Source organism: Macrotis lagotis, chromosome 5 (assembly GCF_037893015.1).
Source record: "Macrotis lagotis isolate mMagLag1 chromosome 5, bilby.v1.9.chrom.fasta, whole genome shotgun sequence".
NCBI lineage: Eukaryota > Metazoa > Chordata > Mammalia > Peramelemorphia > Peramelidae > Macrotis > Macrotis lagotis.
In genome coordinates, this window is record NC_133662.1 from 9,220,202 (window position 1) to 9,243,600 (window position 23,399).

Genomic DNA, 23,399 nt, shown 5'->3' on the forward strand with positions numbered 1-23,399 from the left:
GAATAAGTTCATCATACTAGATCATTTCCAAATGTTGCTGTTAGTGTGTACAATGTTCTTCTGGTCACTTCACTTCACAGTTCATATAAGTCTTTCCAGGCTATTCTGAAATCCTTTCTTTCATGATTTCTTACAGAACAATTGTGTTCCATCACATTCATATGCCATGATTTGTTCAACCATTCCCCAATTGATAAGCAAACCCTCAGTTTCCAAATTCTTTGCCACTACAAAAAGAATTGTTATAAATATTTTTGTTTATGTGATTTTTTTTTTACCCTTTTCTGTTATCTCTTTGGGATATTGCTAGATCAAAGGGTATGCACAGTTTTACTGTTCATTGAATATAGTTCCAAATTGCTCTCCAGAAAGATTGGATCAGTTCACAACTCCACGAACAATACATTAGTTTTCCAGTTTTCCCACATCCCCTACAACACAAATCATTTTCCTTTTTAGTCATATTGACAATCTGATTGGTGTAAGGTGGTACTCAGAGTTGTTTTAATTTGCATTTCTCTAATCAGTAATGATTTAGAACATTTTTCATATAACTATAGCTTTAATTTCTTCATCTGTGAATTGACTTAATTTTTAATCTTCTTTACCATGATAAGATCAAAATGGACACATGACCTACAGTTATTAAACTGCCTATATAACCTTTGATCCAGCAATATCACTACTAGGTCTGTTTTCCAAAAGAATTAGAGAAAAAGGAAAAGAAACTATGTGTTCTAAAATATTTTTATGGACTCTCTTTGTAGTGGGAAAGAACTGGAAATTGTAGGAATGCTCATCAAATGGAGAATGACTGAATGAGTTGTGGCATTAGATTGTGGATGGAATACTACTATATTCCTGTATGAACTAAATGATCTTAGAAAAACATGGATATAATTGCATGAAATAAAATGAAGAGTAAAATGAGCAGAACTGAAAGAACAATGTCTACAGCAATAGCATATTATTCTTTTAAGAACAACTTATAAATACTATTAAAGAGATATAAAAATAAAAAGATATTATAAAGATATATTATGATGGATCATTTTGGTTACATTTAATTAAAAAGTTTTTGCACAAATAAAACCAATGCAACCAAGATTAGAGGGACAGCAGAAAGCTGGGAAACAATTTTTCCAGCAAGTGTTTTTGATAAAAGATTTATTTCTAAAATATATCAAGAAATCTATAAGAATACAAAGCATTGTCCAATTGATAAAATGATCAAAGGATAGGAAAAGACAGTTTTCAGATAAGAAATTCAAGTTTTCTTGAAATGCTCTAAATCATTCAGTAGAAAAAAATGCAAATTAAAACAATTCTGAAGGACCACCTCACACCTATCAGATTGGCTAAAATAACAAAAAAGGAAAATGATCAGTGCTGGAGAGGATGTGGGAAAACATGTACAACATACACTAATGCATTGTTGATGAAGTTATGAATTGATTCAATCTTTCTGGAGAGTAATCTGGAACTCTGCCCAAAGGGCAATAAAATTGTGCAGATTCTTTAATCCAGCAATACTCCCAAAGAGATCAGAAAAAATGAACTAAAGAACTATTTGTATAGTAGTATTTATAGCAGTTCTTTTGTGGTGGCAAAGAATTGAATATTGAGGGTAGCCCCATCGAATGGGGAATGGTTGAACAAATTATGGTATATGACTGTGATGGAATATTGTTCTTTAAGAAATCATGAGCGAGTGGACTTCAGAAAAGCCTGGAAAGACTTGTATGAACTGATGCTGAGTGAAGTGAGCAGAACCAGGAAAACACTGGACACATTAACAGCAACATTATGAGATGACCAACTATGATGAACTCAACTCCTCTCAGCAATTCAGTGATCAAGGACAATAAAAAAAAGACTTGTGAAGGAAAATTCCATCCATAACCAGAGAAAAACTATGGTGCTAAAAATAGAGCATAACATGTCATTTTTAAAACTTCTTTTATATTTTTTCCTTCTTTCTCATGTTTTTCCCCCCATTTAGTTCTAATTCTTCTGTCACAACATGGCTAATATGGTAGTGTTTGCTATTAAACATGTACAACCCATATCAGATTACTTACTACCACAGGAAGGGGGGGGAGGGAAGGGAAGGTGGTAGAAAAATCTAGAACTCAAAAGCTTATTAAAGATGAATGTTGAAAACTATCTTTGCATGTTACTAGAAAAATAAAATTAAATAACATTTTTAAAAAAGAACAACTTTGAGTGACTAAGTTACTTTCCAAATTAATTACAAAGGACATATGAAAGAAGACACCATCTGTGTCCAGAGAAAGAACTGATAAATAGAAGTATGTATAAATATAAAATGGTCTTTATATATATATAATGTCTAGCAGTAGCCATTTCTGGGGTTAAAGTGGGGAAAGGTAAGAAAAAAGGAAAAAAGTTTTCCAAGCTACATGAAAACTTTTTTATATGTTTGATAGGAATAGCAAGTTGTACATAATAGAGTTGCAGTTTCATGTGCAATCTTTTTTTTATCTACTATGTTATGGAAATGCTTGTTTTATTTCTTAAGTTCAGGATAAAAATAGACAAAACTAAAAAAATAAAATGCTTCAAAAGTTTAAATATATGCTTCTATGACCCTTTAGTAAATGTAATTTTTATTGCATTATCATCTGAAAAGGTATATTTAATATTTCTGCATTTCTATCTTTGGTCAAGAGGTTTTTATGTCCTAATACAGTCAGTTTTTGAGAAGATAGCATGTACAACTGAGAAAAAGGTATACTCTGTTCTATTCCCAATCAGTTTTCTCCAGAGCCCTATTAAGCTTTTCTAAGATTCTACTCATCATGTTGACATCTTTATTATTTATTTTATAATTATATTTATCCAGCTCTGAGAGAAGAAAGTAGAGGCCCCTATTAGTACAGTTTTCTTCCTATAATTTAGTTTGTTTTTCTTTAAGAATTTGGATTCTAGGGGTAGCTAGGTGGTACAGTAGATAGAGCACCAGCCCTGGAGTCAGGAGTACCTGAGTTCAAATCTAGCCTCAGACACTTACTAATTACCTAGCTGTGTGGCCTTGGGCAAGCCACTTAGCCCCATTTGCCTTGCAAAAACCTAAAAAAAAAAGTATTTGGATTCCAGGGGCAGGCAGGTGGTGCAGTCAGGATGACCTAACCAAAAAAAAAAAAAAAGAATTTGAATTCTATGCCATTTTATTTCATTTTCTATGGTTCTATGAAGTTTTCCTGTTTATTCTTTTTAATTCAGTATATTTTTGCTTTTACTTTGTCATAATTACTCTCCTTGACTTCTTTTATGTCAGTTGCAACATAATAAATTCTACTACAATTCCTTTTTAACTCTGTGTGTCTTTCTGTTTCATAGTGAAGTACAATATCAATGTTTGTGAAATTCCTGTATAAGAAGGGATCCCTGACATCCTTCTGGGCCCTGAGAAATTCCTTAGAAATATAGGCACCTTTGGGTCTGAAAATAGTCTGATAGGACCCAAAGGGTCATGGATATACCATAAAATTGTTTAAAGCACCCTTGTTAGCCCAATCATCTTGCTGTATCTGTTAAATTCCATGGCTGCCTCACCTTCCCCAGATGCAGCTGGAACCATAAGACAGTATATTTCACTCCCTCAAACCTGTGGGAAGCCTGAGAATACATGACTCCCTCCATCTCAGAAAATGTTTAAACATTACACAAAGACCCTGACCCTTTCCCACTCTGTCTAGTCCCCTATCTATACCAAACCATATGTTTATATATGTTTGTAGTAGTAGTATGACAGGAAAATATATCTAACTGCTGTCTTTGCTTCTGTATCCTGCTTGCTCTTAGTATCTCCCCCTGAAAACACTATAAAAAAACCTATCCCCTGAACACTCAGGTACTGTCTGATTTAGTTATTATTTATCCCCAGACAGTCCCCCAGGAAATAAAGATCTCCAAATTTATCAAATTCTGGTCTCCGTCTCCCTCTGTGGGTTGAACATTTGGAGGTCCCAGCGAGATCTTGGTGTTTTGTGTCACCAAAGGAGACCACGGGAGCCTTGTGTTTAGGTTTGAATGAACTGTCTCTCCCTTTCCTAGGGGAGCCAGCCCCTGATGATGTTCCTGGGCCCCAGGACTAGGTAGACATAATCTTAGTATGAACCTCTCCTCCACTGCAATCCCCCATTTGGCCTAAGTGGAGATCCTGTTACACCTCTGGAGGTAAGCTTGTTCTGGTTCTGGGTCTAGACATTTGGCTGCAGGGGAATTCTGTATCAGATATGATGCCCGGGTCCCCTCTTTTGGGTGCTCCTTGCAACAACAAGGAACACATCTGATCAGTCTTTGGGAGGGAGAGATTGTCAGACACAACAGTGAAATCTCCCCTCACGGCATTCCTGAGATGTCAGGAATTTGCCACTGGTCTGTGTTTGTTGATATGTGTAGAGATTGTCAGTTTGGAAACTTCTATTGCGTTTTGTGATCTGTGCTTGTGCCTCATCTGTCTTTATGTGTTTAGATTGCCTATGTATTTGTGTGTTCGAGTTCTTCTATTGATTTGTTAAACGGGAAGAAAAGTTCCCCTAAAAATTTCCTTGGGTTGACTCATTTAAATTGCTGCTCTTTGCTATTTTGGGCACCTAGATTTTTAGGTATCTAATGCCCTCACTGGCTCTCCCCTTGAGCCTGCTTTCTGCCTGTGTTACAATGGGTAATATAATCCCTCCCTCCTCACCCTTTCATTGTCTCTTGAGCACTTCCAAGAGGGATTTTTTATTTTTATTCAAAAAGGAATGGATTTTGCTGTTAAATTGACTGAGGCCAAACTACTCACCCTGTTATTTAACTATTATGAGAAGCCCCCCCCCCAATTCCTTCTCTTTCCCATTCTCCTTGATTCTGTGCTGCCTGTTTCCTCCTCCCTCCCCCTTTCAGGACAGAAATAGTAAAATAAGTGTTAAAAGGGACCTTATTTTGAAGTTAAAGAAACAGCAAAGACAGCAAATATCACCAAATATGTTAAACAAAGAAATCATAGAAAGGAATTCTATTTTTGTTGAGGTTTTTTTTTTTTGGTTTTTTTCCAAGGCAATGTGGTTAAGTGGCTTGCCCAAGGCCACACAGCTAGGTAATTTTTAAGTGTCTGAGGCCAGATTTGAACTCAGGTACTCCTGACTCCAGGGCCGGTGCTCTATCCACTGTGCCACCTAGCCGCCCCAAGGAATGCTATTTTAATTTGAAAATAGGGAAAACAAATTTCAGAAAGACAAGAGAGTCAGGTTAATCCTAAAGTGTATAATGTGGTTACCAAGATATACCTGTATAGGGGAAACTAAATAGTTAATCTTTTTTTTCTTTTTTCTTTTTTTAGGTTTTTTTTTTTGCAAGGCAAATGGGGTTAAGTGGATTGCCCAAGGCCACACAGCTAGGTAATTATTAAGTGTCTGAAACTGCATTTGAACCCACGTACTCCTGACTCCAGGGCCAGTGCTTTATCCACTATGCCACCTAGCCACTCCAGAAGGAAATATTCTAATTAGGCTAAGGAACTTTTGAATGACTGCCTTCTCCAGGATTTTAGCAGTTATAATCAAGAAATGTTAAATATTAAAGCCTTGGAATGGAAAGATGTATTGTGAAAAGTGGAATCATATCTGTGGTTTATATAGCTGTATAAGCTATGTGACTCTAGTTCAGAATAGTATGAATTAAAGTCAAGAAGAGCTAATGAAAAGGAATGGTGGAAAATGTGAGTTGTATAGTTTGAGTAAGAGATTCTGAAAGTACTGGAAAGAAAATCCAGACATAGAGACAATTGGGTTTTTTTTTTAACCATTTGTTAAGTATGGAAAGTGGCAAAAGCATGTAGACAGAAGGTTTGAGCAGGGTTGACTTTGTACACCAAAGATAGATTTTGGGAACTTTGGAAAGTGGTTTACAAATCATTGTAAGAAAAGAAGAAAGTATAGAACTGTAAGTCTATAGGGAGATATGTGTTTATATGAGGTTGGGGTGATTTAAAAATTGCTTTAAATTGGTACTTTTTGCAATGTTTGGCAATGAATTGATTAAAAAAGTAATAAACCCCATAAAGTGAAACATTTGATTTGAAAGCAATTGCTAGGTAAATGTTAATTTTATTATGTTATTATTGATCCTATAATGCGCTAATCTGAAGATACATGTAAATTGAATTAAGGGATTTGTAAAAAATATGTTTGAGTTTGGATTCTGATGTTTTATGGCCCCTCCAGAGTCATGGGAGTCAGGACAGACTTGTGAGTTATGTGTTCTTAAGCTTTAGAATAACTAAACAAGGGGAAGGTAATATTTTACACTGATTGGCATGTAGTTCATGTCTTTGGGAAAAATCTGGAGTGAGTGAGTAATGATAAACAGTAAAGGTAAAGAATTAGTACATACCACTTTGATGTCTTAAATTGTGGAGAATCTCCAATTCCCAGAACATAGAATGTTCTAATATTAAGAAATATTGGTCAGTGAGGATAGAAAGCTCTTATAACTGAGAGCATTGAGAAGTTAGAATTGCACTGATAAAGATAAAAAGAATTCACAAACTTTTTAGGTTTTTGAAAAGAAAATGATTTAAGGCTAATTTGAATATATGATTTTTGGAATTTAAGAGAAGTATGAAGAAAATCTTGTAGTCATAAGAAGGGATTTTTTAGCAACAATTGGTCTTAATTCTTTGTATTTTAAAGTTTTAGGGAGTAAAGAAAACATACATGTAATTTAAACATGCTGTGTACCATTAGTAAACTTTGTATAAGAATAATTTTAGCTATACATTTTGAGATTTTGAAATTGTTTTGTAATAACAAATGAATTGAAGTTTCATCTATCACATTTGTAAAGATTTTGTTATGAGAAAAAAAAAAAACTAGAAAATACCTTGCCAATGGGTTATAGTTCTCAATGTCTTTTTGGCCCAGAAAATTTGTGAAAGGCTTTGTTTTTTACCTCATGTTTATGAAAGGGAATATTGATATGTGAGATCAATGTAGCTTATTTATTATCTGTTAAAAAGAGGAAATTATACATATAACTGTAACACTGTCATAGGTAATAAGTATACATTGGGCTTTTGAAATTATTGTATAAAACTAACATTGACAGAGGATCTTATTTTCTTTGAAAATAGAAGGGTATTTGGAAGAAGAGATAAAATAAGTTATGAAGCAAAATTCACAAGAGGTTTGTGTGTAAAAGATATTTAATTATAAGGTTAACTTTAAGAGAACCTGTTGTTTTATGTTGCTTTAAGAGAATGAGATGGCAGCATGTTATGTTTCATGTAGGTTAATAATTTAATGTTTACATTATATCTTAACTGCAAGATACCCTTTCTAATGATATTGAATAAATGTGAGGGGCTTTGGAAAATGATTAGGAAATTAAAAATTATGTAACCCTAATTAGATGACTTATCAATAAGTAAGACTGAAGTGTGGTGTCAAACATGTGATCTGCTTTTGGAAATATAAACTATTTTACTGTAATGATGTCAAAGCTGGAATGATTGTTAATGAGGGAAATTTTCAAAGCATGACCCTCTGGGTTCCCTGAAATTTTAAATGATGTGTTGGACCTTGCTCTAGATCTGTAGGTCCAGGTATAAATGTAATAATGGAAAGATTATTCTGTGAAATCTAGTTCTTAATATATTACACTTATTACTGTTTTTTTAAATTTATAGACCTCAGCCCCTGAAATCCCAAACCTCAACTCCCCACTCCTGTCACCAGGTCCTGTCTGTTCCCCCTTGGAAGATTCCTTCACTAGATCAAAAGTGGGGATACAATAGCAGGGGAGGTAATTAACATTCCTAGATAGAAAAATCCTGTTCTGTCTCCCCTTCCCCCTGAACCAGCCTACTTCCCCCTTGGAAGATTCCTTCGATGAATAAAAAGGGGAGAAGAAGGTAGCAGGATAATGGCGATATATAGGGGAACTGGCAGAAAAATTATTATCTCAAAAACAATAGAAAGAGACAGTAAACACCTGTAGCAGGTTTTGAGCATCTCTTGGTTTTTGTTGACACATTTTCAGAATGGGTAGAAACTAATGAAACAGTCTTGGAAGTAGTTTAAAAATTCTGAATGAGTTCCTTCCTGATTTGGCCTCCTGCCAAATTTGGTCAGATAATGGCCCTACCTTTCCAGTTCAAATCTCTCAAGGAATACTCCAAATGCTGGGAGAACTTGATTGTTTTTTGAATGTTTAGAAAGTAACCCTATTTAATGTATTCTGATGACAGGACACTCAGAGTAGATATAGGTGATCTATGTGTAAGGAAGGGAGTTGATTGATTATGACTCCCCTCAATCTAAATTGTGAAGTGGATTCACTTGGAGATCTAACTAGGTAAAACAACTATTTTAGATCACAGGACTTTTTGTTTTGTTTTTGTTTTTTTAGGTTTTTGCAAGGCAAATGGGGTTAAGTGGCTTGCCCAGGGCCACACAGTTAGGATCACGGGACTTTTAATCAATTTTCTTTTTATATCAGATACCAGGATGGTCAGCAAAAGGAAATGCTTCTGGGTAAATGTCATGTTCTTGCAGCCAAGGAAGCCAAGATGTCAGGTGACTGGGATGGGCAGCCGAAGGGGTGGGTTCTCAGTATGGCTGAGGTTGGAGCTCTTTGTCTTGATTTCCCCAAAATGACATTTGGATAATATCTCACCTGGAAGAATAAAACTGGCCTAAGACATTTGACTTACCCATGTGACCTCTGCCTGGACACTGAGGTTCAGTACTTACGGAATTAAAGGAATTTTCCTTTAATGTCCTGTATCTTTATAGTTAGTTACTAACCAGACTAGAAAAAGAAATTTTAGGTAAATTGGATCTAATAGCCAGAGATAGGTAGGTGTGTTAGATGTGTGGTTCTGACACCTGCTAACAGCTATATGTTAAGATAGGAATTAAGTTTCTTTAATTTTTAGAAAGGATATTTAGTTAAGAAGAAGAATTCTTGGGATAATTATAGTTTTAAGGCCTAGCTTAAGGAAAGGAATGTGAGTCAGATAAGTATATCAGGAAAAGGAAAATCAATGGTATATTTGAGAATATTTTGAAAAATTTCATTTTGGTTAAGGATGTTTGAGCCATTATTACAATAAGAACAAAGGCTAAGATTGTTTTATTTTAAATCATTTGCTGGGTACTCTGAACTAAGATGATTGTTGAATGTATGTTGCAAGCTTAAGACAGTACGACAATTCTCATTAGGAGTTTGCTCATATGGTAAAACACTAATGAAAGTTTATTGTGTTAAAGTTAAGTATGTGCATCAATATGGCAATAAAGCAAAATGTAAATTTCAATAAGCTCCAAAATCTCATTGTCTTGTGATGAAAATATGCGTTTTGATGTGAGTAAAATGTTAAGCAGTTTCTTTCCCAGAAGACAAAGTCTCAACTAGTCACCTGAACTGGAGAGGACCTTTTTGGAAGAGATTCAGAAGATGCAGAAGGACATCAGAGGTCTCCAGGAGAGAAGAGAAGAGAAGTGAAGAGAGGAGAGACACTGGACCAGTTCATCTCTACCATTTCTCACCTATGTATACATTGCATAGTCAAGGGATCTGTTTTTGTAACCTCCCCTTGATAATGTAAGTGTGACACTCCTACTTATGCCCTTTTCCTTATGAAAAGGAGGAGAGGCAGGGTGCAGATGTTCTCCATTGAAAGAAAAGGAGGGTGATTGTTGGGTGGTATGTTTATACCCTCCCTAAGAGGAGAGTCTTATCTCTGATTTAGCTGGACTGTACAATTTAAAGAGATAAGTGGATTGAGATGTAATGATGATACCTGGATCCTTTGTAAAGATGCTTGTAGTTTTGCTTATCCAGGTTAGAAGATGATCACTCAAGGGTTTGGGTTATTTTGAAAAAAAAGTGGGGAATGAAGTACAATATCAACGTTTATGAAATTCTTGTATAGAAAGGGGTCCCTGACATCCTTCTGGACCCTGAGAAATTCCTTAGAAATATAACTTTGGCTAGGTGCCTTTGGGTCTGAAAATAGTCTGATAGGACCCAAAGGGTCACGCTTATATAACATAAAATTGTCTAAAGATTTGCAAAGCACCCTTGTTAGCCTTGCTGTATCTGTTAAATTGCAGGACTGTCTCCCCCTTCCCCCTTCCCCAGATGCGGCTGGAGCCATAAGATAGCAAATTTCACTCCCTCAAACTTGTGGGAAGCCCATGAATATGTGACTCCTTCTGTCTCATGAAATAAGTTCAGACATAACACAAAGACCTTTACTCTTTTCCTACTCTGTCTAGCCCCTTATCTATACTGAGCCATATGTTTACATATGCTTGTATTGGTATGACAAGAAAATATATCTAACTGCTGTCTTTGCTTCTGTATCCTGCTTGCTTTAAGTACCCCCCTTCAAAACACTATAAAAACCCTATTCCCTGAACACTCAGGTACTGTCTGATTTGGGTATTCTTTATCCCCAGACAGTCCAAGATCTCCAAGCTTATCAAATTCTTCTCTCCGTCTAGCTCTTTGGGTTCAACAATAGTATTTCCATAAACAACATTTTATTTCCTCTCTATTTTATGAATTAATTTAATTCACAGCTATGAAAATAAGCATGTCTTTCCATTCTATTTTATTTTGTTTCTTCTCACTCTCCATTTATCATATCCCATCTCTAAAGTCTGTCTGCTTCTGACCACTGCCTTTTTTTATCTGCCCTTCCTTTTATCACCCCTACCTTTTCTTTATTATTTCCCCTTCCTACATCCCTATTGGGTAAGAAACTTTTATTAACAATTGAGTATGTGTGGGTGAGTGTATTATGTATGTGTATATATAGTGTGTGTATATACATATATATATATATATATATATAAATTCTTTTTTTAAACTAAGTTTAGGTGCTGAAGTGTTGATATCTCTCTACTTCCAAAGAAAGAGCTCTTCCTTACATTCCTCTTTTATGTGAAATATTTTCCCCATTCTTCTTCTTCTTTTCCCCTTTTCCAGAGTATCCCTTTCTTTTACATTCTTTTTTAATATCATCCCAACATAATTAACTCATTCTCATATGCTCTTTCTATGTAGAATCCTTCTAACTATCCTAATAATAATAAAGTTAGTAGCTAAACAGTTACCTTTTTATGTTCTTCTTAAATCTTGTATTTGAAAGTCACATTTTCTATTAAACTCTTATATTTTCATCAGGAGTACTTGTAAACCCTCTTTTGAGAGTACCTTTTTTTCTCCTTGAAGAGATGGGAATTTTTAACTGAGAGAATGACTCTAAATTTTAGTGAGATTGGGGAAGGCCCTCAGAAGGTTTTTTTTTGTGGAGACTTGAAGGAAGACAGAAAATCCAGTTTCAGTGGAGATGAGGAGGGAAAACATTCCAGGAAAGAAAGTCAGTCATCTAAGGGACTAATAAACCAAATAGAAAAGTGAGACAAACTTTCAATTTTCTCTGCCTATTATGAAAGAGGTAGGTGTTGTAAATGGCTCATAAATACTGAGTCCACCGTGATTAAATTTTTTTTAAGACATTTTAATAAATGGCACACTTCTCTCAAGGGGGAGGGGTTAGGAATCCCAGATGGCCTTATATGCAGTTTGAAAGATTTTGTTCCTGCTCCTTAGTGCCAATCATTGGCTGGGGTCAACAAGCTAATTGATATAATTTGTCCCCATATATTTCCTCCTCCCTGCTCATTCTACTAATGAGCAAGAACAGCTAGTTCCTTGAGCATGCCCAAAGGGGAAGGATGAAGATCCTAGATTAACTCAGAACTAGGTGGGGCAGACCTGGCCTAATCTCAGTTTGTGATCAGATGAAGCTAAATCTTTTGTTTTGACTCACACTCTGTCCATAAGCAACAATCCAGGCAGACTCCAGTCTTTGTAATGTAAACAAACAATCTCCTTTCACATTCTTGTGGAACTCAAACACCCCCATATTCATCATAATTCCCCCCTTTTCTTTTATAATAAGAATTTTGGGTTGCATACTTATTAGTGATTTCTTTCTTAAATCACAGTCCTTGTTATTGACACAACTACTGACTTTTTCTTCTATCAAGATTTTTACTTCTTCATTATCAAAGACATGGACCTGTCCTATTTTTCAGGTTTGAACAGGAGCATATACCAACTTTCTGATGTCCCTCCTTATGTCTTCTACTACTTGCCTATTGTCAAATATCTTTAGGCAGCAACTTGATAGAGATTCAAACTCCTCCTTCTCCAATCAACAGATTGTCTAATAAAACTCTAAGTTGAATAACTCTCTCTCTTGTTTGTATGACTTAACCAGCCAGCTAGTCCAGGGTCCTACTGTCTAATTAGTAATTTTTTCTATTACAGCTTAGAATCTAATCAGGAAATAAATTGGGGTTCCATAGCCCTAACTCTTATACTGTGCCCAAGTAGCAGGCCCATGAGTCTAGATAACAACTCCCTGACCAATCCTTGGCAGATGGGTTTTTGCAGTGGTAATTACTGTAATATATCCTGACAAGGGATTCAAGTACCAGGTACTGTAAGTTGTACTGCTTTCAAACATAAGTCCACAGTTATTTGCTACTCCTCAGGAAAATATCCTGGCCAGACTAGTATAAACTATAGCCACCCTGAACTGACTCAGTTATATGCCACTGGTATTTCTCTCCTTTGGACCAGGATCCTGTGCCATAGTGCACCCCTGACCAGGTGCTAAGAATCTAGGCCATGTCCTTCTGTGTCTTCTGAATCAGTTCCAAAAAGTCCTCTCCAACTCAGGTGACTTGTTGAGACCTTGTCTTCTGGTAAAGAAACTGCTTAACATTTTACTCAGATCAAAACAATCATTTTACTCAGGTCAAAAATGTTTTTATGACAAGACAATGAGATTCTGGAGCTTATTATAATTTACATTTTGCCTTGCTCACTGTGATGTTGACACACATACTTCACTTCAACACAATAAACTTCCATAACTGTTTCACTACATGAGCAAACTCCACTGAGAATTATCACATTAACTTAAACTTGTAACACATACATTTAACAATCATCTTAGTACAGATTGGTTTAAAAATGGTTTGCTCTCATTACAATAATAACTCAAACATCCTTAACCAAAATGATTTTTCCCATATTCCCAAATATACCACAGATTTTTCCTTTTGTGATGTACTTATCTGATTCACATTCCTTTTCTTAAATTAGACCTTGAAACTGTAATTATCCTAAAAATTTCCCATTCTTCTTATCTAAATATCCCCGCTAATATAAAGATGAAGGAATCTTAATTCCTATCAAAATATGTAGCTGACAGCAGGTGTCAGAGCCACACACCTAACCTATTTGGCTATTTAATCCAATTGATCTAACAAGTCTTTCTATAAAGATCCAGGACATCAAAGGAAATTCCTTTATAGATATAATTTTTGAATGTTGGTGTCCAGGCAGAGGTTATGTGGGTAAACAAATGTCTTAGGCCAGATTTATTTTACTAGGTGAGACATTATCCAAATGTCACTCATGCGGAAGTCAAGTCAAAAGGGTCCAACCTCAGGCCACACTGAAAAGCTGCCCCTTTGACTTTTGAACTTTTTTCATTAAATCCCTGGAAATTCTTGATTTTTTATTTCTCCTTATGAATTTACTTACAATTTTTTCTAATTGATTAAAGTAGTTTTTTGGGGATTTTGGTTGGTAGGGTATTAAATAAGTAGTTTAATTTAGATAGAATTGTCATTTTTATTATATTAGCTTGGCGTATCCATGAGCAATTGATATTTACCCAGTTTTTTAAATATGATTTTATTTGTGAATCAAGTAGATTTTACTTTTAGATTTACACACACACACACACTCCCTTCCATAAACAATGTGATAATACAAAATTGTTACAAACTTTCTTCTTTTACCAACAAAAGGCCTTATGAGATTGCTGACAATGTATTATCAATATCAATTTAATATCAAAACAAATCAGATTACAAAATTTAGTACCATATTTCTCTTTCCCTAAAGAAATCAGTAGGGGTGGCTAGGTGGCGTACCGGCCCTGGAGTCAGGAGTACCTGGGTTCAAATCCGGTCTCAGACACTTAATAATTACCTAGCTGTGTGGCCTTCGGCAAGCCACTTAACCCCATTTGCCTTACAAAAACATAAAAAAATAGTATTGTATTACTAAGAGGAAAATATATATATATGTTATCAGGGATATTTACTGATATCTTTTTTTTTTTAGGTTTTTTGCAAGGCAAATGGGGTTAAGTGGCTTGCCCAAGGCCACACAGCTAGGTAATTATTAAGTGTCTGAGACCGGATTTGAACCCAGGTACTCCTGACTCCAGGGCCAGTGCTTTATCCACTGTGCCACCTAGCCACCCCCTACAATACTATTTTCAACACAAAGGTGTTTCAAGGATAAATCTCAAACCAATCTAACAATATAGGTTATTTAATTCCTCCCATTCTGCACAAATTTTATCATAATGTAACAACACTGATTACGCCCTTTTAAAATTCTCAGTGTGTTTCCCTAAAACTCCTAGGGTTTATATTTTCTTCCTTTCATCTCACCTGCAGCAGGGTCTTTCCCTTAAAGAGAGGGATAGTATGGGGCCCAGATAAGGTCAAAGTACATTTCAAGCCATGAGATTAGAGATGGAATTCTCTGTGTGAAATAAAAAGGTCAGATGGAAAAATGTGGGAGAAGGAGTAATGTTTCTTTTCTTGAGACATTTCTGGAAATGGGGCCTAGGGCTTTAAAAGCTAAATAGAGAAGTTCATATTTTATTTTATAGTCAGTAAGAAGCCTTGGGAATTTATTGAGGAAAGAAATCATATGGTCAATTTTATGTTTAAGGAAAATACTTTGGCAGTAATATGTAGGATGGATTAAAGTAGAGAGAGATTGGTAATAAACTAGATGAGAGGTAGAGGGAGCGAACTAAGCTTTGTGAGTAGAGACAAGAGGTCAGAAGTGTGAAATGTGAAAGGAATTGAATATAATGCCAAAGTTATGAGCCTTTCAGACTAGAAGGATATTGGTTCCTTTAATAGACATAGGGAAGCTTGGAAGAGGGGGAGATTTTGGAGGAAAGCTAATGAGTTCAGTTTTAGACATGGTAAGTTTAAGTTATCTTTGGGATATCTATTTTGAAATATCCAAGAAGAAATGGTGATTTAGGCCTTAACTTCAAGGGAGATTGGAGCTGGATAAAGATATCTTAGAGTTCCTTCTTTCTTTTTTGGGGGGTGGGGTTCACATTTGAAAAAAGTTTTTTTCATTTATATGTAAAGATAGTTTTCAACATCCGCTTTAGTAAAGTTTTCTCTTTTCTACTCTTCCTTCTCTCTTCTCTAAAATAGCAAGTAATCTGATATAGATTATCCATGTACATATATTAGTCATGCCATAAAAAAAGAATCATAACAAAAGAGAAAAACTATGAAAAAAACCCCAAATTTTAAAAAGTAAAAACACATATGCTTTAAACTGTATTCAGAATCCTAGGTTCTTTCTCTGATCATGGATGGCATTTTCCATCACAAGTCTGTCTTTGATCGCTGTTTTGCTAAGAAGACTTAAGACCTATCATAGTTGATCATCATATAATTTTACTGTGATTCTGTTGTCCTGGTTCTGCTCACTTCATTCAACATTAGTTCATGTAAATCTTTCCAGATTTTTCTGAAATGTGCCTGATCATCATTTCTAATAAAACAATAATATTCCATTACATTCATATATCACAACTCTTTCAGTCATCTTCAATTGATATGCTTCCCATCAATTCCCACAAAAATTGCTGTTATGAATATGTTTGGACTGTGGGTCTTTTCCTTTTTTTGTGATCACTTTGGGAAGCAGACCTAGCAGTGGTATTGCTGGATCAAAAAATATACACAGTTTAATAGTCCTTTGGACTTAGTTCCAAATCCAGAGTGACTGGATCAGTTCACAGCTCCACCAATAGTATATTAGTGTCATTTCCTTAGAAAAGACAATTAACTATATGGTTCCTGCTGAGCTTGTAAAGAGAGAGTAGAGAGAAAGAAGAAAGGAGAGACTGGGACAGAGCTTTGGGGAATATTCACAGCTGGGGGGAATGATCATGGGTCTGTAAAAGACACTGAGAAAGGATGGCCAGAAAAGTAGAAAGTGAAAGAGTAGAGTCACAAAAATTCAAAAGGAAAGAATATCAAGAAGGAGAGAGTAAAAAAAAATGTTGAGGAAAGGAAAGATTAGGATTAAGAAAAGACCAGTCTATTTAACTTTAAGAGATCTTGGTAACTTTAAAGATAGCAGTTTCAGTTGATTTATGAAATTAAAAACCAGATTATGTAGGACTGAGTAATGAGAGGAGATGGAGGTGATGAATAAAGACAGTTTTCTTAAGGAGTTAGGAGAAGAGATATCAGATGATAATAGATTGTAGGAATAGTAAGGTATTTATCTTACTGCTTAGTGAGGCTGAAATTGGAACTGAGTGTGAAATGCTATCATCCAATTACAAATCCCTACTTTTCCTGGGCAACCCTGGAAATTGAAAGCAACTTTCAACAATCTAAATAATGACCATTAAATGGCTCACTCAGCACTGACACATTCTGTAGGGATCTCAAGGAGTTCGTTTAGCTAAAGAGCAAAGGATGATGAAAGAGACTCTATCATCATCATCACCATTTGGGATTCCAGCAAAGGAGTTGCTGTTTCTTACACCCTGTGTTGAGATCTCCTTCAATGGCCATTTTGTTGTTATTTAGCTGTTTTTGTTGTGTCCAACTCTTTGTGATACTGTTTGGGGTTTTTACTAGAGTTATTTGCTATTTCCTTCTCTGACTTGCTTTACAGATGAGGAAACTGAAGCAAAGAACATTAAATGTCTTGCTCAAGATCATACCACTAGTAACAGTCTGAAACCAGATTTGAACTCAGGGATATGAATCTTCCTGAAATCAGGCCTGGCAATTTATCCACTTTGTCACCTAACTGCACCATGATAGGCATGGAAGCCCTCCTCATATTTGAAATTCTGGGAAAGAAGTTTTTTGTTTTGTTTTGTTTTATTATTAAAAGGCATGTTGGGTAGAGATTACAGAATTACCAACCAGATACTCTGGTAGAGTTGGAGTCCTAAAAACTCTGGGTTCAAACTGACAAGCAAGAAACAAAGATGCAGACTTCCAGCCAAGATGGCGGAGAGAAGACAGGCACAGTTCTAAAGTCTCCTGATCTCTTCCCCATCTATCACATGAAACAAACCTCTTAAAAGAATTCCGAACCAGGAAAAGAAAAGCCAGGAGAGGAAAATCTACCTCAGGATTTGTCTCCCGCAGCAGCATTGGCTGAGTACCAGCAGGTGAGTCTGGGCTCCAAGGGAAGATCAGCCCGGGATCAGCCAGATTGACAGCTGATTTGGAACCAGGAGTCTGAGGGCCCAAGAGCCAGACCTGCTGGATCAGCGGTGGGGCTGTACGAAGGGGGCTTGGGTCCATGGGGAAGCAGAGACACTGGTGTTGGTGCTGTCCCCCTGGAGCTTGGGGAAGGGGCTACAGTGAGAGGTCTGGTGCAGGAGAGCTGCTGACAACATTCCTGGGCTCCTCAGGTCTGAGAAACTCTGAGTCCAGCCTCCATTGCACAGAGGCCTCCTCCCAAACAAATGCAAACTAATTCTGCCTCAGGCCCAGGTGTGTGAGCAAAAGAACCAGCCCAGCTAAGGAATGACCTCAGGCCAGGGTAAAGCCCACCATTGATTGAAGGCAAAAGAATTCAATAGTTCCAACTCCTCCCTTTGGACAAAGGGAGAAGGCCTCCCAACCAAGGTCACAGACACTCCAGAGAGGGCAACCAGCACCTCCTACTGGCCAGCCAGAGAAACTGCACTCAGTAAAGCCTTTAGCGATCCCAAGCCCAGGTGAACCAGCCCCCCCCCCCCCCAACTCAAGGTCTTAGCATAATGAAGAAGGGTCAGCGGAAAGGTAGATCCATAGAAAAATTCCTGGAAGGGAAAGACCCCAACTCAGAGAGACCTGGAACCTCTGAGGAGAATACAATCTGGTCTCCAGCACAGAAAGACTCCTTGAAGAAATAAGGAAGGAGCTTAAAAATTTGGGAGAGACAATTAATACCTTGCAACAAGAAAAAAAAAACCTTAGAAAGTACAATTGGACAAACACAAAAGGAGAATAAATCTCTCAGATCCTCAAATGAGCAAATGCAAAAAGAAATTAATTCTCTCAAAACCTAAATTGGTCAAATGGAAAGCTCTTTCAAAAGTAGAATTGACCAATTGGAAAAGGAGTTGCAAAAGGTTAATGAAGAAAACTCCTCCCCCCAAAAAAAGAACAGAGTCTACAGAAACTAATGACTCCATGAGACAGCAAGAGTCAGTTAAATAAAATCAAAAAATAGAAAAAATAGAAGCAAATGTAAAATACCTCATCAACAAAACTACTGACCTCGAGAATAGATCGAGGAGGGGCAACCTGAAAATTATAGGACTTCCTGAAAACATTGAAGAGAAAAAAAGCTTGGACTTAATATTACAGGATCTAATGATGGAAAACTGCCCTGCTATCATGGAATCGGAGGGCAAAGTAGTTACTGAAAGAGTACATCGATCCCCACCAGAAAAAGATCCTAAAGTGAAAACACCAAGGAATGTTGTGGCCAAACTGCAGAACTATCAGATAAAAGAGAAAATCCTGCAAGCAGCCAGAAAGAAGCAATTTAAATATCAAGGAGCCACAGTAAGGATCACGCAGGACCTGGCTGCATCAACTTTAAGGGATCAAAGGGCCTGGAATGAGATATTTCGAAGAGCACGGGAGCTTGGAATGCAGCCAAGAATCTACTTTCCTGCAAAGCTGAGCCTTCTCTTCCAGGGAAAAAAAAAATGGACATTTAATGAAATGGAAGAGTTCCAAAAATTTCTGATGAAAAGACCAGAGCTAAAAAGAAAATTTGGATATCAAACAGGAGGTTCAAGAGACACATGAAAAGGTAAAAAAAGGAAAAAAAAGGTAAAAAAAAGTAAAAGGAAAAAAATGCAATCCAGTAAGTTGAAACTGGCTATATTCCAGCATGGGGTGGGGGGAGAGACTCTCATAAATCCTGAGAAATGTAACTCTAACAGAGAGAATACACCTAGCTAGAAATGGACATTCATGACCTATCCATGAGACTGCTATCTAATGGGATGTAACTGTCTTTAACCCCACTTGGGAGAAAGACTCTAATAACACTCAGGAATTTTGACTCTATCCAATAGAATATACTGAACTAGAAGGGACAGACATTCAGAATTTTCTATGACCTAGATAGAATGATCTAAAAAAATACACTACCTCCCTAAAAAGGGGGACAGGAAAGAGACGGGAGGAAGGAGGGGATTGAATGGGACAAATCTCATTACACTAAGAGGTACAAAAAAACCTATGGTAATAGAGGGGAAGAAGGGAGCAGAGGAGAAACACCTGAATCTTCTTCTCATCAGACTTGGCTTAAAGTCAACCTACACATACTCAGTTACCTTATAAAACATCTAACCTTTCAAGTATTAAAAGGGTAAAAGAGGAGGGGGGGATTGAGAAAGGGAAGGGAAGTAGGGGAAATAAGGGGAAATAACAAAAGGAAGGGAAGGGAAAAGTGAAAAAGGGAAAGGGGAAAGAAAGGGGAGGGTGTGATATAGGAGGACAAACATACTGAAGGGGTTGGTATTCAAAAACAAAATACTGGGGAATATGGATAAAAGGGGGGAAAGGGGGAAAAATACAAACAGAAGGAAGATAGCACAGAGGGCAATAAAGAATTAGTAATCATAACCTTGAATGTGAATGGGATGAACTCTCCCATAAAATGTAAGCAAATAGCAGAGTGGATTAAAAACCAGAATCCTACAATATGCTGCTTACAAGAAACTCATTTGAAGCAGAGAGATACATATAGAGTAAAGGTAAAAGGTTGGAGCAAAATATATTTTGCTTCAGCTGAAGTTAAAAAAAGCAGGGGTAGCAATCCTTATCTCAGACAAAGCAGCAGCAAAAATAGATAGCATTAAAAGAGATAAGGAAGGAAACTTTATCCTCCTAAAAGGTACCATAGACAATAAAGTCATTTCAATATTGAATGTATATGCACCCAGTGGGACAGCACCCAAATTCTTAGAGGAGAAGCTGAAAGAATTACAGGAAGACATAGACAGCAAAACTCTACTAGTAGGAGACCTCAACCTCCCGCTATCAGATCTAGATAAATCAAATCATAAAACAAACAAGAAAGAAATTAGGGAGGTAAATAGATTGTTAGAAAAATTAGATATGGTAGACTTATGGAGGAAACTAAATGGGGATAGAAAGGAATATACCTTTTTCTCTGCAGTACATGGAACTTATACAAAAATTGACCATGTACTAGGACATAAAAACCTAATGACCAACTGCAGAAAGGCAGAAATAGTGAATACATCATTCTCAGATCACAATGCAATAAAAGTCATATGCAATACTGGGCCAAGGAGATATAGACCCAGAGCAAATTGGAAACTGAATAACCTCATTTTAAAAAATGAGTGGGCCAAAAAACAAATTATAGAAAGAATTAACCATTTTATCCTAGATAATGATAATAATGAAACAACATACCAAAACCTATGGGATTCATTCAAAGCAACTCTCAGGGGATATAGTATAGCTCTAAATGCTTATATGAATGAATTGGAGAAAGAGGAAATCAATGAACTAAACATGCAACTAAAAAAATTAGAGAAAGAACAAATCAAAAATCCCTAATCAAATACCAAATTAGAAATTTTAAATATTAAAGGAGAAATTAATAAAATTGAAAGCAAAAAAACTATTGAATTAATAAATAAAACCAAAAGTTGGTATTATGAAAAAACCAATAAAATTGATAAACCTCTGGTCAATTTGATTAAAAAAAAGAAAGAAGAAAACCAAATTGCTAGTATTATAAATGAAAAAGGTAAACTCACCGCCAATGAGGAGGAAATCAAAGTAATAATTCGAAATTATTTTGCCCAACTCTATGCCAATAAATTTGATAATCTAAGTGAAATGGATGAATATTTACAAAAATATAAGTTGCCCAGGTTAAATGAAGAAGAGATAGAAGAGATTAAATACCTAAACAACACTATCTCAGAAAAAGAAATTCAACAAGCCATTATTGAACTCCCTAAAAAAAAATCTCCAGGGCCTGATGGATTAACAAGTGAATTCTACCAAACATTTAAGGAACAATTGGTTCCAATCCTATATAAACTCTTTGGAAAAATAGGGAAAGATGGAACTCTGCCTAACTCTTTCTATGAAACCAATATGGTACTGTTACCTAAACCAGGAAGAGTAAAACAGAGAAAGTAAATTATAGACCTATTTCCCTGATGAATATAGATGCAAAAATCCTAAATAAAATCTTAGCAAAACTACTACAACAAGTCATCACTAGGATAATACACTATGATCAAGTAGGATTTATTCCAGGAATGCAGGGTTGGTTCAATATTAGGAAAACTGTTAGTATATTCAATTATATCAATAACAAACCTATCAGAAATTATATGATCATATCAATAGATGCTGAAAAAGCTTTTGACAAAATACAACATCCATTCCTATTAAAAACACTAGAGAGTGTAAGAATCAATGGACTGTTCCTTAAAATAATTAGCAGTATCTATCTGAAACCATCAACAAGCATTATATTCAATGGGGAGAGGCTAGAGGCATTCCCAATAAGATCAGGGGTCAAACAAGGGTGCCCATTATCACCACTACTATTCAATATTGTATTAGAAATGTTAGCATCAGCAATTAGAGAAGAAAAAGAAATTGAAGGAATTAGAATTGGGAAGGAAGAGACAAAACTCTCACTCTTTGCAGATGACATGAGGGTCTACCTAGAGAATCCCAAGAAAGCATCTAAAAAACTACTGGAAACAATAAGCAATTTTAGCAAAGTTGCAGGTTATAAAATAAACCCCCATAAATCCTCAACTTTTCTATATATGTCTAGCAAGAAACAGCAGGAAGAGCTAGAAAGAGAAATCCCATTTAAAGTAACCTCAGTGTAAAATATTTGGGAGTCTATTTGTCAAGACAGACTCAGAATCTTTTTGAAAACAATTATAAAACACTTTCTCACACAAATTAAATCAGATTTAAATAACTGGGCAAATATCAACTGCTCATGGATAGGAAGAGCTAATATAATAAAAATGACAATTCTACCAAAACTAAACTATCTGTTTAGTGCCCTACCAATCAAAATTCCAAAAAATTACTTTAATTAGTTAGAAAAAATTGTAAGTAAATTCATATGGAGAAATAAAAAGTCAAGAATTGCCAGGAGTTTAATGAAAAAAATGCAAACGAAGGTGGCTTAGCACTACCTGATCTAAAATTATATTATAAAGCATCAGTCATCAAAACTGTTTGGTATTGGCTAAGAAATAGAGTGGTGGACCAGTGGAATAGACTAGGTGTAAAAGCAGGAGAGGAGTATAGTAATCTGCTGTTTGATAAACCCAAAGAGTCTGGCCACTGGGATAAAAACTCCCTCTTTGATAAAAACTGCTGGGATAATTGGAAGTTAGTATGGAAGAAACTTAGATTAGACCAACACCCCACACCCTTTACCAAGTTAAGATCCAAATGGTTATAGGACGTAGACATAAAAAACAATACTATAAGCAAATTAGAAGATCAAGGACTAAGTCTACCTGTCAGATCTATGGAAAGGGGAACAGTTTATGACTAAGGAAGAGTTGGAGAACATCACCAAAAACCAATTAGATGATTTCAATTACATTAAATTAAAAAGCTTTTGCACAGATAAAACCAATGTAATCAAGATCAAAAGAAAAGTAGTAAACTGGGAAACAATCTTTACAATTAATGATTCTGACAAAGGACTCATTTCTAAAATATACAGAGAACTGAGTCATATTTTTAAAACAAAAAGCCATTCCCCAATTGACAAATGGTCAAAGGATATGCAAAGGCAATTTACAGATGAGGAGATCAAAGCAATCCATAGCCATATGAAAAAATGCTCTAAATCATTAATTATTAGATAAATGCAAATTAAAGCTTCTCTGAGGTACCACCTCACACCTCTCAGATTGGCCAGTATGACCAGGAAGGATAATGATCATTGTTGGAAGGGATGTGGGAAATCTGGGACACTATTACACTGTTGGTGGAGCTGTGAACTCATCCAACCCTTCTGGAGAGCTATTTGGAACTATGCCCAAAGGGCAACAAAAATGTGCATACCCTTTGACCCAGCAATACCACTACTGGGTCTATACCCTGAAGAGATGAGGAAAAAGGGTAAAAACATTACTTGTACAAAAATATTTATAGCAGCCCTGTTTGTGG